This window comes from Triturus cristatus, chromosome 1_1 (assembly GCF_964204655.1).
Source record: "Triturus cristatus chromosome 1_1, aTriCri1.1, whole genome shotgun sequence".
Taxonomy (NCBI): domain Eukaryota; kingdom Metazoa; phylum Chordata; class Amphibia; order Caudata; family Salamandridae; genus Triturus; species Triturus cristatus.
In genome coordinates this window covers 87,747,880-87,768,317 of record NC_140579.1, presented here as the reverse complement: position 1 = coordinate 87,768,317, position 20,438 = coordinate 87,747,880, and the positions used below count along the sequence as shown (strand labels likewise).

At 44.5% G+C, this 20,438-nt stretch overlaps 1 protein-coding gene across 12 annotated transcripts in view; it reads right to left on the bottom strand.

Annotated features, from left to right (window-relative positions):
- Window positions 1-20,438, bottom strand: part of LOC146869555 (stAR-related lipid transfer protein 3-like) — a 160,864-nt gene that overhangs the window by 73,080 nt on the left and 67,346 nt on the right. The window lies entirely within an intron of this gene.

Here is a 20,438-nt window from a genome sequence, read left to right as displayed (position 1 = left end):
ACAGGCGAGAGTCCCGCCATGATGTAATAGTAAAGGTCTAATGCTACTAAGGACAAGTGCACATGTAATAGGGATAAAATCATGAAGCTACCTCATAAGAAACACGATGGGGGATAAGTGAAGATAGATAATAAACTACTAAAAAACGGGGGGAGAAATGTCAAAAACGAACCCGATGTCGGGCTTCAAGGTCAATCTATACAATACGGTAAGTAAGGAATACAAAAGGGAACGGGACAACTAACTGCCCTCAAAGGCATACGGTACTGTAAAGAAGAAAAAAGATAGCTGGTGTAAAAAATATATATAGACCAAACTCCATGGGAAGAAAGAAGGCTTCGCAACCAGAAAGTGATAGTTGAGGTACAGATAATAAATGTCAAAAACCTAAAAGTGTAGTGTGATAAATGGAGAGTGAGTAATGAGATCAGAGGACTGTCCAGGACTATTGCATCCAAACGCAGGTGTGTAATTGAAAGAAGATATAGATGATATGGGAAGAAGAGATTGAGTGTTGAGGGAATCCTGAGGTTTACTTTAGAAAGACTTATTATAAGAAACAGGACATATCCAGACGATCATTAAGACCAGATGGGGTCAGAGTATGTAGTTTTTGGATCCAGTAGATTTCTTTACGTAACAGCATGTTGGTAACATCTAAACCTGGTCGAACGTTTATTGTCTCAATAATTTGGAACCGCAGTTGTGAAATCGTATGTTTGGCCTCGGTCCAATGAGTTGCAAGGCTTCAGGTAGTGTTCTTGTGTCTGATTCTGGATTTATGTTCAGTTATGCGAGTTTTAATTTTTCGTTCGGTTTTCCCTACGTATGCTTTTCCGCAAGGACATTTAATGCAATAAATGACGTTAGCTGTGTTGCAGTCGCTGGTATGTTTGAGCTGTATCTTCATGCCAGATAAAGGATGGGTTAACATGTTCCCTGTGATTACATTGTTGCAATGAATACAAGATAAGCATCTTCTCGTCCCATGGTATACAGTTGGTTCCTTAGTGATGACCGGGGAATTCAAGAGAGTGCGTACATTTCTTCCTCTAGTATATGCAAACAGGGGTTTATGTTGAAACAGGTCATGAAAATCCTCCTCTTGTTGTAGAAGTTCCCAACGGGAATTAATGATGTTCCTTATGTCGGGAGAAATGGTTGAAAATTTAGTCACAAATACCAGTCGTTGTTGAGGAATGCATGGTTGTTGTGTTAGGAGATCCTGACGAGGTTTAGCCATAGCTTTTGATAAACAATTCGTAAGAACTTCCTGGGGGTAACCCCTTGCTGAAAACCGTTTAGAAGTTTCAAGTAATTCAGTGGAACTGTTCTCAGTGTCAGAACAAATTCTACGAATCCTGATGAACTGGGATAAAGGCAGGTTCCTGATAAGACTTCGTGGATGGAAGCTTGAAAAAGCTAGTACGCTGTTTCGGTCTGTAGGCTTGTGGTAATCCCACAGATCCCCAGACACACACTTCTCTGATGAAGGGTTTCTACATACCTTCGACCACACCAATAGATTTGGATATAAAACATTCACAGAGATAACCAGTATAGATACACAGATAAAACACAGTTGAACACACAGATTTAAAGAGTCAACTGCAATTAGATCAACAACCCATCCTTTGATACAATCTTCATGCCCGCAATTTCCACACTTTGAGCAAAGTCGTAGACCTTTTTGACAACACATGTTTCGTCGAGATGGCATATCACCCACGCCTTCATCAGGGCTTAATATAAACAACTAACTGTAATGCTACCAATATAAGGATGTTGTAACAATATCAGGAGTACTCTCCGGTGCTATTGGGATATGAAATATAGCATTTTGCACATGAAGAATTCCATCTTCATTGGTAGCATTACAGTTAATTGTTAATATTAGGCCCGGATGAAGTTAGCTAAAAGTTCAAAGACTTGGCTCAAAGGGTGAAAACTGGAAACATGAAGATTATATTAAAGGACAGATTGTTGATATAATTGCAGTGGACTCTTTGATTCGGTGTGCTCAAAGGCGTTTTTTTCAATGTATTGAGCTTGTACAGTTCACTAAGGTGGTTTGGTGGCCACCTTTCCGTTTAGAGGAGTGTAGTAGTGCTCAGATCAAACCACATCACTTTCTGACAATTTAAGTGTGCGCCACTAGTTATACCAATCCACAGAACAATTTGTTACTAGTATCAATACACAGATTAACAAAGGACACACATATTCACATACACAAACAATGCAAATGCAGACATCCATATATTCACACAAACATGTAGACTAACATATCAATTCAGTCAAACAGCAACACAGATAAGAATTCAAACCTATTTATAGGCACCCATGTATATAGCTTGGAACAAATGCAAGTATGTGCAGAATCCACACAACGCAGAAGCAACATAGACAAAAATAAACCATGGTTATGGAAAGCTTGAGAAAAAAAAAAAAGATGTGGTAGGGGCAAGTCTAGCGCACAATAGTGCGTCACTTAACCACTGTCTAGTTCAGAGCTTCACAAACTTTTTAGAACCACTTCCACTTTTTAGAACAACAAACTTTTGCGGCCCACCTAGCTTTAATGGACATAAGGCAGGTGGTTTTTTGATGTAACTAAAGCATCGTCTGCCAGTGCACTCATTAACAGGCAGCACATCTTCTATTGAAAGGCCACTAAATTTGCAGAGACATAGAGTTTACTATTAAAACTATACATAACAGAAATCTGGAACACCGAACATAGAGAGGCTGTGGCGTTGTGGCCAGGGCTGCTGACTTGGGAGCTGGAGAACCAGGTTTGAGCCTCGGTGCCGGCACAACATCCTATAATTCTGAGCAAATAACTTAATCTCCATGTGCCTGTTAAAACTAATATGTCCGTGTGTAATGTAACCAGCACACATGTAAAGCGCTTCAAGTCGACTTTGTGCTATATAAAACAAGCTACGACTAACAAAAATGTGAGAAAGGGGCATGCTACGACTGGAGTGAGGTGGTGGGAGGGACAGGTCAGCATGAACGGAAAGGGGCATGCAGCAAAAGAAGTGCGGTGGTGGTAGGGACGGGCAAGCAACCAACTGCATGTAGAAGCTGAAAAGTTTAAAAAAATAGGTTTGTTAAAAGTGCTCGACCAATGGAAGGACACAGGCTGCCGGAAGCAGTACTTGGTCCAAGTACCACAGCAAGTTCGAAGACGTGAAGCCAAGCAGGAAGCTGGAGGCAAGAGAAGTTGACCAACAGTAAGAAAGGAAACAAGAGTGACGTGGGATCCAACTAATTGTAAGTAAAGGTAAGTAATGGGCGGGCTCCAAGCCCCTTTTATGATTTTTTTTTTTTTTTTTTTTACAAACGATTTTGCAAGAACTGCGCAAACTAAAAGCATAAGCAGCAATTTGTCAGAAGATACAGCATGACATTTGACTACTGCCTTTGTATTTAACTTTTCATATTTGCCGCACTTCAGAGTTTAAAGGCATCTTAATTTATAGCTTGGACTTTTACGACTCACCAAAAATCACTAGTGGCTTACGACCTACAGTTTAGGAAACACTGGTTTAAATAGTTTAAACTACACATACATACATGTACCATGAAGGTGAAGAGCCCAAACAATGGGAGACTGCATGGACTTTACAGAAAGAGAGTCAGTAAGGTATTCCACAATGCTTTTAATTATGTGTTTTGAAAACGTGCAAGCGGTGCTTATAGTCCTTGCTTACGAGAAGCAAGGCTGGCAGTAACTGTGCCTCTTTTATTGCCAGCCTTGCTTCTATAAGTACAAAGTGCGTATTTACAAACCGTTTGCAAGTTTTCAAAACACATAAATAAAAGGCGTTGTCATTTACAATGCCAATAGCTCAAAATCTCGCAAATGCGATGTAGGAGAGTAGGGTCTGCTATCCTATGGTCACCCCAAATTTTTTGCTTTTTGCTTCACTGGTTTTTGACATATTGAGGCTGTGGGCCTGCCAATCAGACCCCCAGCCTGCTGTTCTCTCTACTAAATTAAAACTATGCACCCTAGGTGCATAACCAATTGGACGTGGATCACCCTGTCAGCCCCTGTACCAGTGTACACTAGGTACCCAGGGCATTGGTGTACCCAAGGCCTGCCAGGGGCTGAAGCATGTATTATGCCACCCCAGGCTTGGCCTAACAATTTGACACAACTGGCTGATCACTCAGCTGGGGTAAGTTGGTGTAACCACCTCTTACTTAGGTGTAGTATACCTATGCCTAACCTTAAATGGAACACATGTTAACCTATAAGTCACTCCTATGGCAGGCCTTAACAATCCTGAAGGCAGAGTGCTTGGTTCCATGTGAGATGGTGCTCTGGCATGAGCTGAGCCTGTCTGCAGTGGTCGGAACAACTTCCTTCTACTGTTTCCAGATATCGTCATACCATATACTCTTAAGTGCATTATGAACCTCGCGGTTAAATGCTATCTTTGGTTTGGCTTTATCAAAACATGTCGAGTAAGGTGTCATACGAATTGGAATACTAACCCCTCGCCAATTCTGGCGACGGGGTTAGCATTCCACCCTTCTAGAGGGACACGACATGTACAGTACCTGAAACCCGGGTAAAATCAGACATAGCCTCAGCTCCACAAAATGGATGCTGCCACCACAGACACAAGTCTGCCCTCCTGCTGCTGGGAGTCCTTCCAGCTTGGGAGGTGTGGACAAAGGGTTTCCTGCCAGGGGAGGTGCATGCACCACCCCAGACAGGATTTTGTGTATTGGTCAGGTAGGGCTTGAAAGAAACCAGACATGCCTGTGGCTCACAAGGAGCCTCGGTGCATATGCCAGTTCAAACCGGTCCTGGGGCACACCAGTCCCGGGCCTGGGGTGAGCTGGACAAAGGATTGGGGGTGTAACCACCCCCCTTCCTGGTCCCACCCATAGGGAGGGACCTAGCAGGTAGTCCGGCCCCTAGAATCCGCTTAAAGGTAGGAGCTGTGTCCTAAGACTTCAGACATCCTGGAATCAACTTGAAACTAAGAAGAAGACGGGAACTTCGACATTCTGCTGCACAGAAGACTGAAGGAAATCTCCCCTGTGGTCAGGGAGTGACCACCTTGCTAACGCAAGCACCATCCAGCGAATCAACGTCTGCTTTGCCGCCGCCTCCCGCCGGAGCCCGAGCCCAGAGACTGACAAGACCTGGACCTCCAGACCTCTCACCGCCCGATCCACAGTCCCTGAAAAGAGGAGACCCGTGAAGGCACCGAGACACGTGGAGCCATCTTGAAACGACCACGACAAGCTGACAAGTGCAACAACCGAGGCTCCCTCCAAGTTGTGCTTTGGGATCTGAGAAGCCCAACCCTCGAGCAGCATCTGCACCAAAGGTGAGCCCTCCAGCATCTCCACGATCTGCGTGGGGCCCTTCTGCATTTTGCCACTCGACGCGCCTAACCGGTTGCTGGCCCGCTGGCTAGTAGCCATCTTGGCGACGAACTTCACGAAATACACCGCTGGTCTGGTTGCTCCAGACTGGCCCTTGCTCCCCTCCAAAGGAGCAGTCCCTCTGACCTTGCTGGTCAGAACCATCAGCTTATTTCATCACCTACAACAATTGCTTTTGCCAAGGCTTGTTTGCTTCGATCAAGTCGCCGACACCGCCGACAGCGAGAGCCTGCGTGGGACAGCTCGTGAACCGACTCCTGGACGTCGTCGACCTCCAGGGACCACGTGGCTGCAGAGACAAGCTACACCTTTCTTCCTGTTTGCACCCGACATTGCCTGGTACCCACCTGGTGCCACGCTGGTCACTGGCTAGTGACTGTGAACACTGTCCCCTCTGCTTACAGGTCTTCAACATCTCCGATCCACTCTTGGATCCACCGCATCTCTCCCGGACCGACCGCCTGCAGCATCTTTGTCTTCAGGCTCCACGGAACAGATAGAAGAAACCCGACGCACTTCGAGGCCTATGCACCCGCTTCCTGTGGGTGAGGTAAAGCTGGCACTCCTGTGCCCAAGTGTAGTATTACATCTCTAGTGCCTGTGTTCCAAATCTTGAGTTCCTAGTCCATCCGGAAGATCCTCTTTGCAGTAACTTTGTACTTTTTACGCACAAATTGAAACCTATGGGAGCACGCGTGTGACTATTTGCTCTGCACACGCCACCCGTGGACCTCCTGGTCACTAACTGAAGTTAGCTCCTTGTAGGCCCAGCGATTCTAGAGGCCCTAGGCCTTTTCCCTTTTCTGTTCGTGGTACTTATACCACTATTTTAGTATATGGTTCGAGCGGCCACCAGGGCCTATCCATATAAAGTGCAACTTCTGTGTATTCTACTGTAATCTTGTTTGACGATTTGTGCTCCTGTGCTCATAAAGAGACTAGGGGTTACTTTGAGAAATAAATCCATATATATTTTGAATATATATCTGTGTGGTGTCCTTTCATTGGTATAAAAGGGGGTTGCATTTGGTAAAACAGCTGGCTTAACACGCTTCACGAGTTTAGCCTCAAAGACTGCTTAGCCTACGCTACCACTAGGGCAGCTAGTCCAAAAAGGTTGACTTACAACCACACCATAAGGGTTGCTTGGCATGGTACAAGGTGATCACTTTAACTAGTGAGCATCATATACCAGGCCAACTTCTCACATTGGTGAGCAGCGGTTGGATTTGAGCTTGCTGTGTTTTACCATTGTAATCTCTTGGTTACCAATTGAAAGATCACATAGGTACCTGTAGGTACATATAAAACAAGATTAGATATACATAAGTTCTACTGAACTTAGTTGTTGTAGAGCAAAGGGAGTAGCACACCCTGACTAGAACTACTAGATAGGTTTAGTAGGTAAACCCAAGTGTAGGTAGATTGCAACACATCCACCCACACTTAAGAGCAATGGCTGGGGCAGAGGGGTCCACTGTACCCATCTCTGTTGAGAGTGACCCCCAGAGGGCACCATCCATCTTTGCTACCCTTAACCAGAATGAGCTCAGGCATTTGGCAACTCTTAGAGGCCTTAAACAGCCCAAGAACCCTACCTCTGCTGAGCTCAGAGAACTCTTGCAAAATGATGAAAATCAGAGAGAGCTCAAGAAAGCTTCCCGGTTAGCCCCCTTAGGGTCAGGAACAGGAGGCCCCCCTTCTGAAGATGCTACAGAAGTACCCCTTTCCAATAGCCATCCCTTAGATGAGAACCATACTACAGAGGAGGAAAGTGGGGAGGATACAGAGAGTAGTGATGATGAAGGGAGAACTAGCCCAGTGCCAAGTGTTATACTTGGCCCAGCTAAACTAAGGCTATTGGGGACTGACAATGGGACCATCCCATTGGATCTCCCCAGTGGACTTAACCAGGGGCTTGGGAGGCAAAGGAATCGCTCAGGTGACTCTAATGCTTCTCATGCCTCTAGAGGCTCTCAAGGTCACTCCAGGAAAAGGATGACCACCCCTCAGAGGAGGGAACATGAGGCCAGAATGCAGGAAGCCCAGCTGAGGATCAGGAAGCAGGAGCTAGAGGTAGCCCTGATGGAAGAAAAACTGAACAAGGCTAGGCAACCTAGAGAGAGTGGGTCTATACCCACTGGTGGCAGCATTGTCCCTAAGGACAAAGATAGGGTCTTTGATAATAGGAACCTGTCTAAGGTTGTGCCCCCCTACAAAAGTGGGGATGACATCCACAAATGGATAACTGCTCTTGAGAGAGCCTGCAAAGTACAGCAGGTTCCTGAAGACCAGTGGGCAGCAATCCTCTGGCTCTCCTTTGAAGGAAGAGGCAGAGACAGACTCCTCACTGTTAGAGAAGAGGATGTCAGAAATTACAGAGTCCTGAAGAGTGTTCTAGTTGATGGGTTAGGCTTAACCACTGAACAGTACAGGTTAATGTTCAGAGACACCCAAAAGACACAGACTCAGGACTGGTCTGAATATGTTGAATGTGCCACTAAGGCTTTGGAGGGTTGGTTGCTGGGAAGTAAGGTATCTGATTTTACAGGATTGTATAATTTGATGATGAGAGAACAGATTTTAAATAACTGTCAAAACCAGCAACTGCATCAACACTTGGTTGACTCTGATCTGACCTCTCCCCAAGAATTGGGAAAGAAGGCAGACAAATGGGTCAGAACCAGGGTTAAGCAAAAGAACCAGGGCCAAGGGGGTGATCAGAAGAAAACAGACCAAAAGGGTGGAGATCAGAAATCTAAAGACCAGAAGTCTTCAACAGGGCCCCAAACTACTGCTAAGGAGGGTGGGTCCCAACAACAATCCAATGGAAAGAAGAAAGAAGGTCAAAAGAAACCCTGGTGCAATCATTGCAAGAATAAAACTCACTGGACTAGTGATTGTAAGAAGGGTGGAAATGTGGAAATATGGATTTTTCTGGTCAGTTATGTCCCCTATCTTGGACCCCAACGGTTCTATGTGCATGTTACAAGTACATGTATGTTTCCTCCAGTTCCAGTTATGAAGACGCAAATACATGTGCGTCCACCGTCAACATGTCCTCTGTCAGATCCGCCATGAATAGGCCGGATATTCCATTCCTAAGTATGAAAAGCCACCGGCTTTATATGGTTCACTTATGCCATTTTACAGTCCAGGCAAGTAGGCCCTGATTCTGTCATCAAACTCTTCTTGCCTTCTGCCTCTGAAAACTCCAGTCTGAGCCTGCATCTGTGACCATGAACTTTGTCTCATTCTCTGCGCGGCTCACGAAGCCTGACATCAGCCTATTCTCTGCCAAGAACTGTATTTCACCTTCAAGTTATCTGCTTCGCCCCTCAGCCGATGCATTCCTGTCTAGTAGTTTAAATAAACATTCTTCCAGCTACCGAGCAATGGCTCGGCTTCTCTGTCTTCATGCAAGTAATTCATAGTCCTGTTACCATGGAATATTCCTACCCCCTCGCATTTAGTGTAGACACTTAGACGCTTGTACACGCACGCACAGTCAGTATAGAATAGATTCTGTCCGAGAGTCCTTCTTTTTTTGGATAACACAGTTCTTTAAACATAGGATATTAGATATGATTTGGGATTAGGTTGACTTGACCCCCCAGACTTTTCGTCTCCACATGTAGAGCTAAATGTCAAGTCCCCTTCACCCCCTAGTTGCACGTCAATCACACGTCATGCTGCTGCGCGCGCATCTATGCCAAGTATTATCTTATAGATCCACCTATATATGACATCATAACCAATTATGTTCCTTTTTACTCCTTATTACACCCATTTTCGGTTACGCATATGAATCGTCATTTTCCTTATCAATTGTTACGCCTACTGTATTCGTTTCATTGTAATGTATGTTCTATAAAAGTCATTTCTTGTCAATAAAGTATGTACTTCACTTCCTGAACCTCCGTGGTGATGGAACTTGGAGCAACCGATTATAATCGTTCATTGGAATAAAGCCCATTCCGAACCTCTAATACCACGGATTCTGCCTCTCATTTTACTGAGCTATATTTATTATGTTTCCGTATCAAATTAAGTCCCGGTAATGAAATTTTATTTACCACATGAATGGCGCCCGAACAGGGACACTTTCTCATCTCACGCGCCGGCGGTGAGTTGCAGGCCCGGTCTCCTGCCACAGCTGGACGGACAATAACGCGTACCAGCAGGATTTCCTGTATCTCCCTCCGGTCAAGCGGGGGCGACTGAGGCTGCGATCAACACCCAGACGAGGCGGTGAGAAGTGCGAAGTATCCCGACCAGAGCCTAGCTGAGAGAGCAAGATCCGAGGTATACAGAGGCCCACCAGTTCGAAGTCGAGTCCAGTTTCCGACGAGTCGAGTCGAGTCCAGTCCGGTCCAAGTCCAGTTTCCGAGGCCTTCCGTTTCCGAAGCTACCCGGTGAGTACCATTGCTGGGGAGGCATTTCTGACGTGCACATAGGTTGTGCCGGTCAAGACGGGTTTGGGTACACAAATCCGGTCTGCACTGTTTTAGCAGTGTATATGTACTGTTTAGCAGTATATCAAGTATTCCGAAGTATCTGGTTATTGTCAAAGAATTATGCTTGGTGATTAGTTATGCAGACGATCATCATTGTTGGTTATTTTAAAGGTTAAAAAATGTTTAATGTTTAATGTTTAATGTGTTAAACGTCCTGCATATTGTGGTATGAATGGTTGTTCATTATTGTGCTTTTGTACTAAGTGTGTTCAAGATTAAGTATCAGATCAGTTCTCAATATGCCGCTCTTTTCGAAATTAAGACAGATCACTACAAGAAAAGGGGTACTCGAAGAAGCCGTTCCTATTCCTCCTAGGGACACTCCAGGGTACTTCATGTATCATAAACATGGCTTAGACGCTATATTATTTCTTGATTTATGGGTAGACTACACCAAGGAATTACCAGAAAGTCAGAGGTGGCCCACAGCGGGAACCTGGGATGCAGAGTGCATCATGAAAGTAGAAGAAGAGTTATGGAAAAGGAAAGTCAGACAGTCACAGAAAGATGCCGTTGAGTTATGGCGTAAAGAATCACATAGACGAACAGAAAAAGCACGTAGACAGGAAGAGAAGAGTAAAGAGAATTTCCAATAAAGTTCGAGAAAATTTATTAATTGAGGAAGGTATCCGAGTGAAATCAGAACAAGTAGACAGACAAAGAAATGCCCTTATGAATGGTATGTATCCCCTTCTGGCCGAAGGATTGCCTAAGGCTACTTCGGAGATACCAAAAGACTTGCCACCCCCATTGTTTCCAATAAAGGTACATCCTAAGGGGCATCCTAGAACCGCAGAAGATGTTTTTCTTTCCTCATATTTAGATGACGCAGCTCCCGAGTATGCAAATTCCGCCCCACATAGACCGCCTGTCAGGGAGGTTCAACGCCGAAAGATCCGAAAAGAAATAGAACGCCTACACGAAGAAAGATTAGCGGTAGACGAGTTCGAACAAAACGAGGAGGAAGGGTCAGGACTGCCCGCAGGACAGTCAGACACCATAGCCTATGTAGGTAAAGGAAGATCTTGTAATAGTAATAGATGTCCTATTGACCCGATACGTCCGATATGTCCAGACAATAACAGGGGTTTCCCAACACCCATAGTCCATATAAGGTCTAACGAGCATTCGTTCCAAGCAGCTGACAAACTACTCCGAGAACGAAGGGGTTATCATTTTCTCGATTCTATGGATGAACAAGAATTAGCCAGGTCAGCTGTCCATTGGGTTGACAGTCCCGGAAAATATAGTGATGATACAGTAGCACGCACATTTTTGAATCTCACCCCAGATGAACAGCGGTTAGCTGGAATTTATATGATTCAACAACTCATTATACTATATCAGAGTCAGCATTCGGACCCTGGTCCCTTACCTGACATATTGACTGAATTGCTTATGAATAGATGGAGAGGTTCAGGTACTAAATTAATTAAAGAAATTCTAGAATCAAGAAAGCAGTATATTCTTTTTGTATGTTCAGACCGTGTCTCATTGCCCATCAAGGAAAGAACCACGTATTACATGGATAGACAGAACCCTCTACGAGAAGTGCACCCAATAAAGGGCGAGGACAACGAGTTTAAACGCGTATTTGTATATACGCCCATATCAAAAATAGAATTGTTAGAAATGAAGAAAGTGGTACCCAGTCATGACAAAGATCCAGCGGGTTTTCACCGAGAAATTAAAGACATGTTACTCATGGGAGAGTATACCTATCCCGACATTATGACAATATTAAAGGTATTGATGCCTGCTGGCATTTATGAAAAACTCAAGGAAAAAGAGTGGGAGGTAGGAGACCAAAAGATAGAATGGTCAGTATTAGAAGCAGAAGAAAAGGCCCGAACTGCAGGAGCAGGACTTGGGGATAAAACTAAAGCACTACCAGGTTTATTAGTACAGGTACTGCCACGTTTACTAACTACAAAAAAGGAAGATTGGGGTACAATTTCAGCCTGTAAACAGAAGCAAGATGAAGACACTAGTGATTACTATGCCCGATTTGAAAAATGTTTTGGTATAAATAGTGGCCTAAAAGCAAGTAGCGAATCATACCCACATCTGTTTGTAACAAAATTAGTAGAAAATGCTCTGCCCCAAGTAAAGAATAGAGTATTAAAATTCGAGAGTACCTGGCAAGGTAACACTCCATCACAAATGTTACAAATGTTACAGTACCATCACAATAGAATTAGAGAGGAACAAGAACATGAACACAGACGCATGAAAGACACGAAAATGAAAATGTTAGTTTCTCAGACAGTTCCAGCTGAAGGACATAAAAAGGGTATGACACATTCCGATTCAGCCGGACCTGTAAAAGGGACATGCAATTATTGTAAAAAGCCAGGTCATTACGTACACGATTGTCCAGTTTTGAAACATAATATCACCATAGGTAAAGCACAAGAAAGATCACGGCCACCTAGACAGGACCAGAATGAACAAGGAGCTCCGCAGCATGCACAGTCCATGCCAGCTTCACAACAGTCTGTACAGTTTGTGCCAGCTGCACCAGCGCTGCCTGTTGCTGCCACACAAACCACGACACGACAACTGTACCAGACCGCACAGTACGACTATCCTGATTATCAACGATACGCATGAACCAGCCTAGAGAGGGAAGTTGACTTACCCCTTATCGAGATCCCTGTAGATCAAGAAGGACCTTATGTACATAGTGAATTATTAGGCCAAGACAGAAAATTCTTACTCGATACAGGGGCAAGTCGAACAACCATAAAACGTAGTGAAGTTCCAGGGGCACCCCTCTCAGGCTCACAGAATATTTCCCTTGGTTTTTCAGGAAAACCTATTGTTAATGAAGTATCACAGCCTCTTCCACTTACGATAGGACCTTTGACCCGAACTACAGATTTATTGCTTACTAAATCATGTCCAGAAAACCTGTTAGGAATAAAAACACTGAAGGCTCTGGGAGCTATAATATGTTGTTCTCCGGAAGGAGTAAGATTGTTTTTACGTGATTTTAAAGGTCATTATGTGTCTAGAGACATGGATCCCCGATTGCAGACTTTACCTACACATCTATGGGCACAAGGCCCTACTGATGTTGGTTGCATGAATATTACACCATATCGAGTCACATTAAAGGCAGGAGTGGTACTACCACGAATGCGACAATACAAGTTACCACCAGATGCTGTAGTGGCTTTGCTGCAAATCATTGACGAGCTCATTGCCCAAGGAGTGGTTGTGGAAACAGACTCCAATGTATGTAATTCACCGATAATTCCGATTCTTAAACGGACAGATCCAAAGGCCCCGCCAGTATATCGATTGGTTATTGATCTGCGCGAATTAAACAAATGCATTGTGCCACAATTTCCTGTGGTCCCCGATATCTCATCATTACTGACAGCCATTGATTCCGAAGCAACATTCTTTACTGTAATTGATCTCAAAAATGCCTTTTTCAGCGTCCCAATAGATCCGGAAAGCCAATATTTGTTCGGATTTAGTTTAAATGGGCGTAGCTTCAAATTCTCACGCGCACCTCAAGGATTTACAGAAAGCCCCAGCATCTATAGCCAAGCACTGAAACGAGAACTTGACAGTATCCACATGCCAGTTAACACTGCCTTACTTCAATACGTCGATGATCTGTTGATCACCGCGAGAAGTGAACCGGAATGTGAAAAAGCATCACTGACAGTTTTACAATTTCTGGCCGAAAAGGGGCACAAGGTGTCCCCTTCTAAGCTGCAATTCTGTGTCCAGCGAGTTATTTATCTTGGACACTCGCTGTCCAAGGAGGGAAGGCAGCTTACACCCGACCGCATTCAGTTAATAGCTAACATGCAAATACCCAAGACACAAAAGGAGGTGCGGGCTTTCATAGGCCTCACGTCATACTGTAGACAGTGGATCCCTCAATATGCATTTCTAGCAAAATCGCTCATTCAGTTGACAACACAGGAGGCAGCCACATCGACTGTTCTCCCTTGGACTCAGGAACATACACAAGCTTTTGAAAGCCTAAAGAAAGCTTTATGTCAAGCACCTGTTTTAGCAACGCCATGTTACAGAAAACAGTTTACACTCTTTGTTACAGAACGCGAAGGTACTGCCTTGTCAGTACTCACACAGGAACAAGCAGGAGCACACAAACCATGTGCTTATTTTTCTAGTACATTAGATCCCGCAGCTCAGGCTTTGCCTGCATGCCTAAAATCAGTGGCAGCGACAGCTTTAGCAATCAGACAAAGCGATGCCATAGTGTTAGGACATCCATTGACAGTTCAAGTACCACATGCAGTAGAGGTTCTTGTAAATAGAACGCAAACACAACACTTGACTATAGCGCGACTTACAGGGTACGAACTTACATTGTTTCAGCCACACATAGAAATCAGACGCTGTAACACATTAAATCCTGCCACACTTTTGCCAGTAACCGGAACAGACCCACTAGCCCATGACTGTATTGAAGTTATTACTATAACGACGAAACCTAGACAAGACTTAACCGATGTCCCATTGTCAGACCCAGACCTGACATTGTATGTAGATGGTTCATGTATGAGAACAAATACAGGAGAGTTGGTGGCTGCTTACGCAGTCACAACAGATACTGAAGTCATTGAAACTAATCGTATAAATACTTTGTCAGCTCAAGCCGCAGAGCTTATTGCTCTGACACAAGCCTGTATTCAAGCCACAAATAAAAAAGTCAACATATACACTGATTCACGTTATGCATTCGGAGTTGTACATGACTTCGGCGTGCTGTGGCGAGAGAGAGGTTATTTAACTTCCCACGGTGCCCACATTCAGCACGGACCCCTCATTCATGCCTTATTAGATGCAATACATCTACCTACTGCAATATCAATTATGAAATGTAAAGCTCATACGAAAGTTACTGGTATCATTTCTCAAGGCAATGATCTAGCCGACAGAACAGCTAAACAGACTGCTCAAACCCAAACATCCGACATGACAAAGACAATAGTCCCGATGCCGACACATTGTATGACAGTTAAAGATCCTACCCTTGACGTAATTGACATACAGACACATGCTACACCAGACGAAATAAAGAAATGGACTGAATTAGGAGGGATCCAAACGGACCAAGGATGGATGATGAAGGAAAAGTCTGTGTGGTTCCTTCCTGATTCAATGGTCCAAGTTATAATTAACACTATACATAGTCCAGCACACCTAGGAGAAAAAGCTATGCTAGATAGCATTCAACACATTTGGTTCAATAAACATTTACGAGCAGCAGCCAAACAAAAGGTCCGTACCTGTATGATCTGTTGCCAGTTCAACCCAGGAAAAAGTGTTCCCGTAGAACAAGGTGGATTTCATCCTCCTAATCACCCTTTTGAAGTCCTCCAGATGGATTATATCCAGATGGAACGATGTCGAGGATTCAAATATGTTCTCGTAGTTGTCTGCGCTCTGTCCCGCTGGACGGAGGCATACCCGGTTTCAGATTACACTGCCCCGACTACTGCCAAACAGTTGGTTCGAGAATTCTTCCCACGATACGGTTTACCACGTGTTGTTCACTCAGATAACGGCCAGCCGTTCTCATCCGAATTAATGAAACATGTTTCACTTTTGTTAGGTTATCAGTGGAAATTCCACTGTGTCCGACACCCTGAGGCAGCAGGTCTCGTAGAAAGACATAATCAGACCCTGAAAATTAGATTGTCCAAAATATGCAGGGAGAAAGGTGTCGACTGGGTAGTAGCACTACCAGTTGCACTCTTTTACACAAGAATGGTAGCACACTCTCGAACAGGGCTATCCCCGTATGAGGTGATCTTCGGCAGACCACCAAATATGTGGGGGACGCCTATACCACGCAAAATAACTGATATTGACTGTAATATGCTGACAGATTACTTGGCTTCCTTGATGTCTGCACTACAATCTTGTCGTTCACAGGTAGCTGCAGCCTTTCCCGACAATACTGAGGTGAAACCCCATGACGTAATTCCGGGGGACCTCGTCCTTGTGAGGAATTTCGACCGAAAGACTCAGCTGGAGCCCAGGTGGAAGACACCCAAGGTGGTCTTGCTGACCACAAGGACAGCCGTGAAGATTGAAGGCAGGAAAGGATGGATTCATTCAAGTCATATCAAGAAATTTCATGGACTTTCTTCAGATGTAAACAGCCCACCTCGTGTGTCCTTACCAATTGACTCAAAACTACCTCTGGCTGAGGTCGACAGTAAAGAACTCTACAAACTAAAATTAAGGCCTAGGCCGTCGGACGATTTGATTGTTTAAGTCCTCTCCTAGGTGAAGCGGTTGAATCTGTCTCCGACATGTATCGCCTAGACCTGAATCATGGACAGTCGCGAAAAATGATGAAACGACAGGCGTATTGTAAATCACTGCGTAGCCATTGCATAGTGACATTATTAATCTTGTTTTTCTTAAGTCTTTTAATAATTACTGCAAGTATATTGTTGCACATATATTACCCTATTGCCAGAAATGTTTACAATGTTACTGCTGAACATTCTTTTAGTGACTTACCCCCGCATGAATTGTCTTATAGACTTGCGCTGCGCAATAACACTTTCATTAGTATGTTACATCATTCCCATCAGACTAGTAATGCAACTAATTGTTGGGTGTGTGGCCAGCTCCCTCCCTATCAGAATTATGAAGGAGTCCTGCCTTTCCTTCCACATCCGTTTACACATAATGGCTCCTGTGGAGCATGGTTCAGCTTAATCAATTCCATAGACTCAGACACAGCAGTTTATCAAGACCATTGGGTATGGGGAAATTTGAACCTAGTTTTATTCAAAGTCTGTTACCCTGACAAGGAGGGTCGCCCCAAAGGAACAGGAACTGATCTAGAAAATGAAGTATATGGATTAGGTAACTTTACTCCTAATCTCATGGTTCTAAATGTCGAATCCGAAGTTGAACTAGTTTTACCAACCATGTCAGTATTCCCAGCGAAAGGTGAATTGTGTGTAAGAAAAGTTGGTTCCATACATATGGGCCATAGTAAATGCACTACTACAGTAGAATTCAGTGATCAAGGTAAATCTTCATTTAGAGCTTATCGCCACTCCTACTTTATATGTGGTCAGACTGCATATATGCGTCTACCTCTAGATTGGGATGGTACCTGCTACATTGCATTTCTTTTGCCACCTGTTTTCCTAGCTCCTCCTGATTATTATAGAAATATTCATTTAGTACACAATAGAGAGCGGAGAGATCTCCCAATTGTCGATTACACTGAAACAGCATGGGAAAAATACACAGATTTCAATAAAGGCATCTTTCCCTATATAGGTACCGTTACTAATAGTAAACTGATACGTAGATTGACTAGAACCCTTGAAGCAGTAGTGAATGAAACTATTTCCGCCTTAGGCAATTTAACAGAAGAGCAGTCTGCTATGCGGATTGTTGTGCTTCAAAATCGTCTTGTCCTTGACGTCATCCTGGCTGATAGGGGCGGAGCTTGTAGGGTCATCGGATCAAGCTGTTGCATTTTCATACCAGAAAATTCGCCATCTGTATATAAAGCTATAACTCGCCTTCATAAGATTGTAAGCCAGATACACCAGAACCCAGGCACTTGGACTTGGTCCGGTTGGTTTTGGAGTGTGATATCAGCCTGGGGATGGAGAGTTCTATCCTTCCTAGGTATTGGCCTTCTCATATTATTCAGTTGCTGCTTATGCCTGCAATGTGGACCAGCGATTTGTGGTCTGTGTGCCACATCGTGCATTCCACATCAAGATTTTCATTCAAGATCCCGGAAGAAGAAAGAAGAACAAATGATGCTATATGAACAGATCAATGGATTAATGAAGATTGATATCTCTTGACGGGCAAGTAGGGGACAAGGAGGGAATGTGGAAATATGGATTTTTCTGGTCAGTTATGTCCCCTATCTTGGACCCCAACGGTTCTATGTGCATGTTACAAGTACATGTATGTTTCCTCCAGTTCCAGTTATGAAGACGCAAATACATGTGCGTCCACCGTCAACATGTCCTCTGTCAGATCCGCCATGAATAGGCCGGATATTCCATTCCTAAGTATGAAAAGCCACCGGCTTTATATGGTTCACTTATGCCATTTTACAGTCCAGGCAAGTAGGCCCTGATTCTGTCATCAAACTCTTCTTGCCTTCTGCCTCTGAAAACTCCAGTCTGAGCCTGCATCTGTGACCATGAACTTTGTCTCATTCTCTGCGCGGCTCACGAAGCCTGACATCAGCCTATTCTCTGCCAAGAACTGTATTTCACCTTCAAGTTATCTGCTTCGCCCCTCAGCCGATGCATTCCTGTCTAGTAGTTTAAATAAACATTCTTCCAGCTACCGAGCAATGGCTCGGCTTCTCTGTCTTCATGCAAGTAATTCATAGTCCTGTTACCATGGAATATTCCTACCCCCTCGCATTTAGTGTAGACACTTAGACGCTTGTACACGCACGCACAGTCAGTATAGAATAGGTTCTGTCCGAGAGTCCTTCTTTTTTTGGATAACACAGTTCTTTAAACATAGGATATTAGATATGATTTGGGATTAGGTTGACTTGACCCCCCAGACTTTTCGTCTTCACATGTAGAGCTAAATGTCAAGTCCCCTTCACCCCCTAGTTGCACGTCAATCACACGTCATGCTGCTGCGCGCGCATCTATGCCAAGTATTATCTTATAGATCCACCTATATATGACATCATAACCAATTATGTTCCTTTTTACTCCTTATTACACCCATTTTCGGTTACGCATATGAATCGTCATTTTCCTTATCAATTGTTACGCCTACTGTATTCGTTTCATTGTAATGTATGTTCTATAAAAGTCATTTCTTGTCAATAAAGTATGTACTTCACTTCCTGAACCTCCGTGGTGATGGAACTTGGAGCAACCGATTATAATCGTTCATTGGAATAAAGCCCATTCCGAACCTCTAATACCACGGATTCTGCCTCTCATTTTACTGAGCTATATTTATTATGTTTCCGTATCAAATTAAGTCCCGGTAATGAAATTTTATTTACCACAGAGCCCCCAACACTGTTGCCCCTAAGGCACCTGCTCCCAGTACTACTGTTAGCAGTGTTGGTCCCCAGACAAAGGGTGTAGTGGGAATCACTATGGGAACTGAAGGAGATTCTGACTTAGACAGAACCCTGACACAGGCAGTCTTGATCTGTGATGGGGACATTGATTTGTCCCTGACTGTGAGCCCCAGTAACCTGGGCAAGTACAGACAGACTCCTTTAATTAACGAAAAAGTGGCTCAAGCCTACAGGGACACATGTGCCAGTGTCACTATGGTGACACCAGGCTTTGTGGACCCTGGACAGTACATACCAGGTGAGAACTACCTGGTGACCAATGCCAGCAATGCCACTACTTCACATAGTGTGGCAGTTGTTAACTTCTCATGGGGAGGGGTAACTGGCCTCAAAAGGGTTGTGGTTAGTGCAGACCTCCCAGTAGAATGTTTGTTGGGCAATGACCTAGAGAGTTCTCTATGGTCAGAAGTGGAGTACAGGACTCATGCAGAGATGTTAGGTATATCATCACATGTCCTTGCTGTGACCAGGTCACAGGCCAAAAAGTGCCTCACTGAACCTCAGGTCTTGGATCCTGGAACAATGGACCAAGCACCTACCAAGAAGAAGAACAGGAGGGTCAAGGCTGTGCCTTCCCCCCTGCCTCAGAGTGATGATCAGCCTTCCCAGGAAGCTGATCTAGAGGACCCTGAAGGAACTGTCCCTGAAGAGCTTGAACCTGATCAGGTTGAGTTTCTGGGGACAGGGGGACCTTCAAGGGCTGACTTGAGGCAGGCTCAGTTATCCTGTCCCTCTCTTGAACCCCTCAGACAGCTGGCTGCTGCTGAGGCTGCTGGGAATGCTCAAGGTACCCATAAAGTGTATTGGGATGAAGGGCTCCTTTATTCAGAGGCTAGAGACCCCAAGCCTGGTGCTACCAGGAGGTTGGTTATACCTCTGCAATTTAGGGGCTTCCTTCTTACCTTGGCCCATGATATTCCTTTAGCAGGACACTTAGGCCAGAACAAGACTTGGGACAGGCTTGTCCCTCACTTTCACTGGCCTCACATGAATGAAGATACAAAGGAGTTTTGTCGCTCCTGTATGACCTGCCAAGCCAGTGGCAAATCAGGTGGCACAACAAAGGCCCCCCTAATACCACTACCTGTGGTGGGGGTCCCCTTTGAAAGAGTGGGAATAGATATAGTGGGTCCCATGGATCCTCCCACTGCATCTGGGCACAGATTTATACTGGTGGTAGTGGATCATGCCACCAGGTATCCAGAGGCAATTCCCCTTAGGACCACTACAGCTCCTGTTGTGGCCAGGGCCCTGCTGGGAGTATTCTCCAGAGTGGGGTTTCCTAAGGAGGTAGTATCTGACAGAGGTACCAACTTTATGTCAGGATACTTGACAGCTATGTGGAAGGAATGTGGAGTCAACTACAAGTTCACCACCCCTTATCACCCACAATGCAA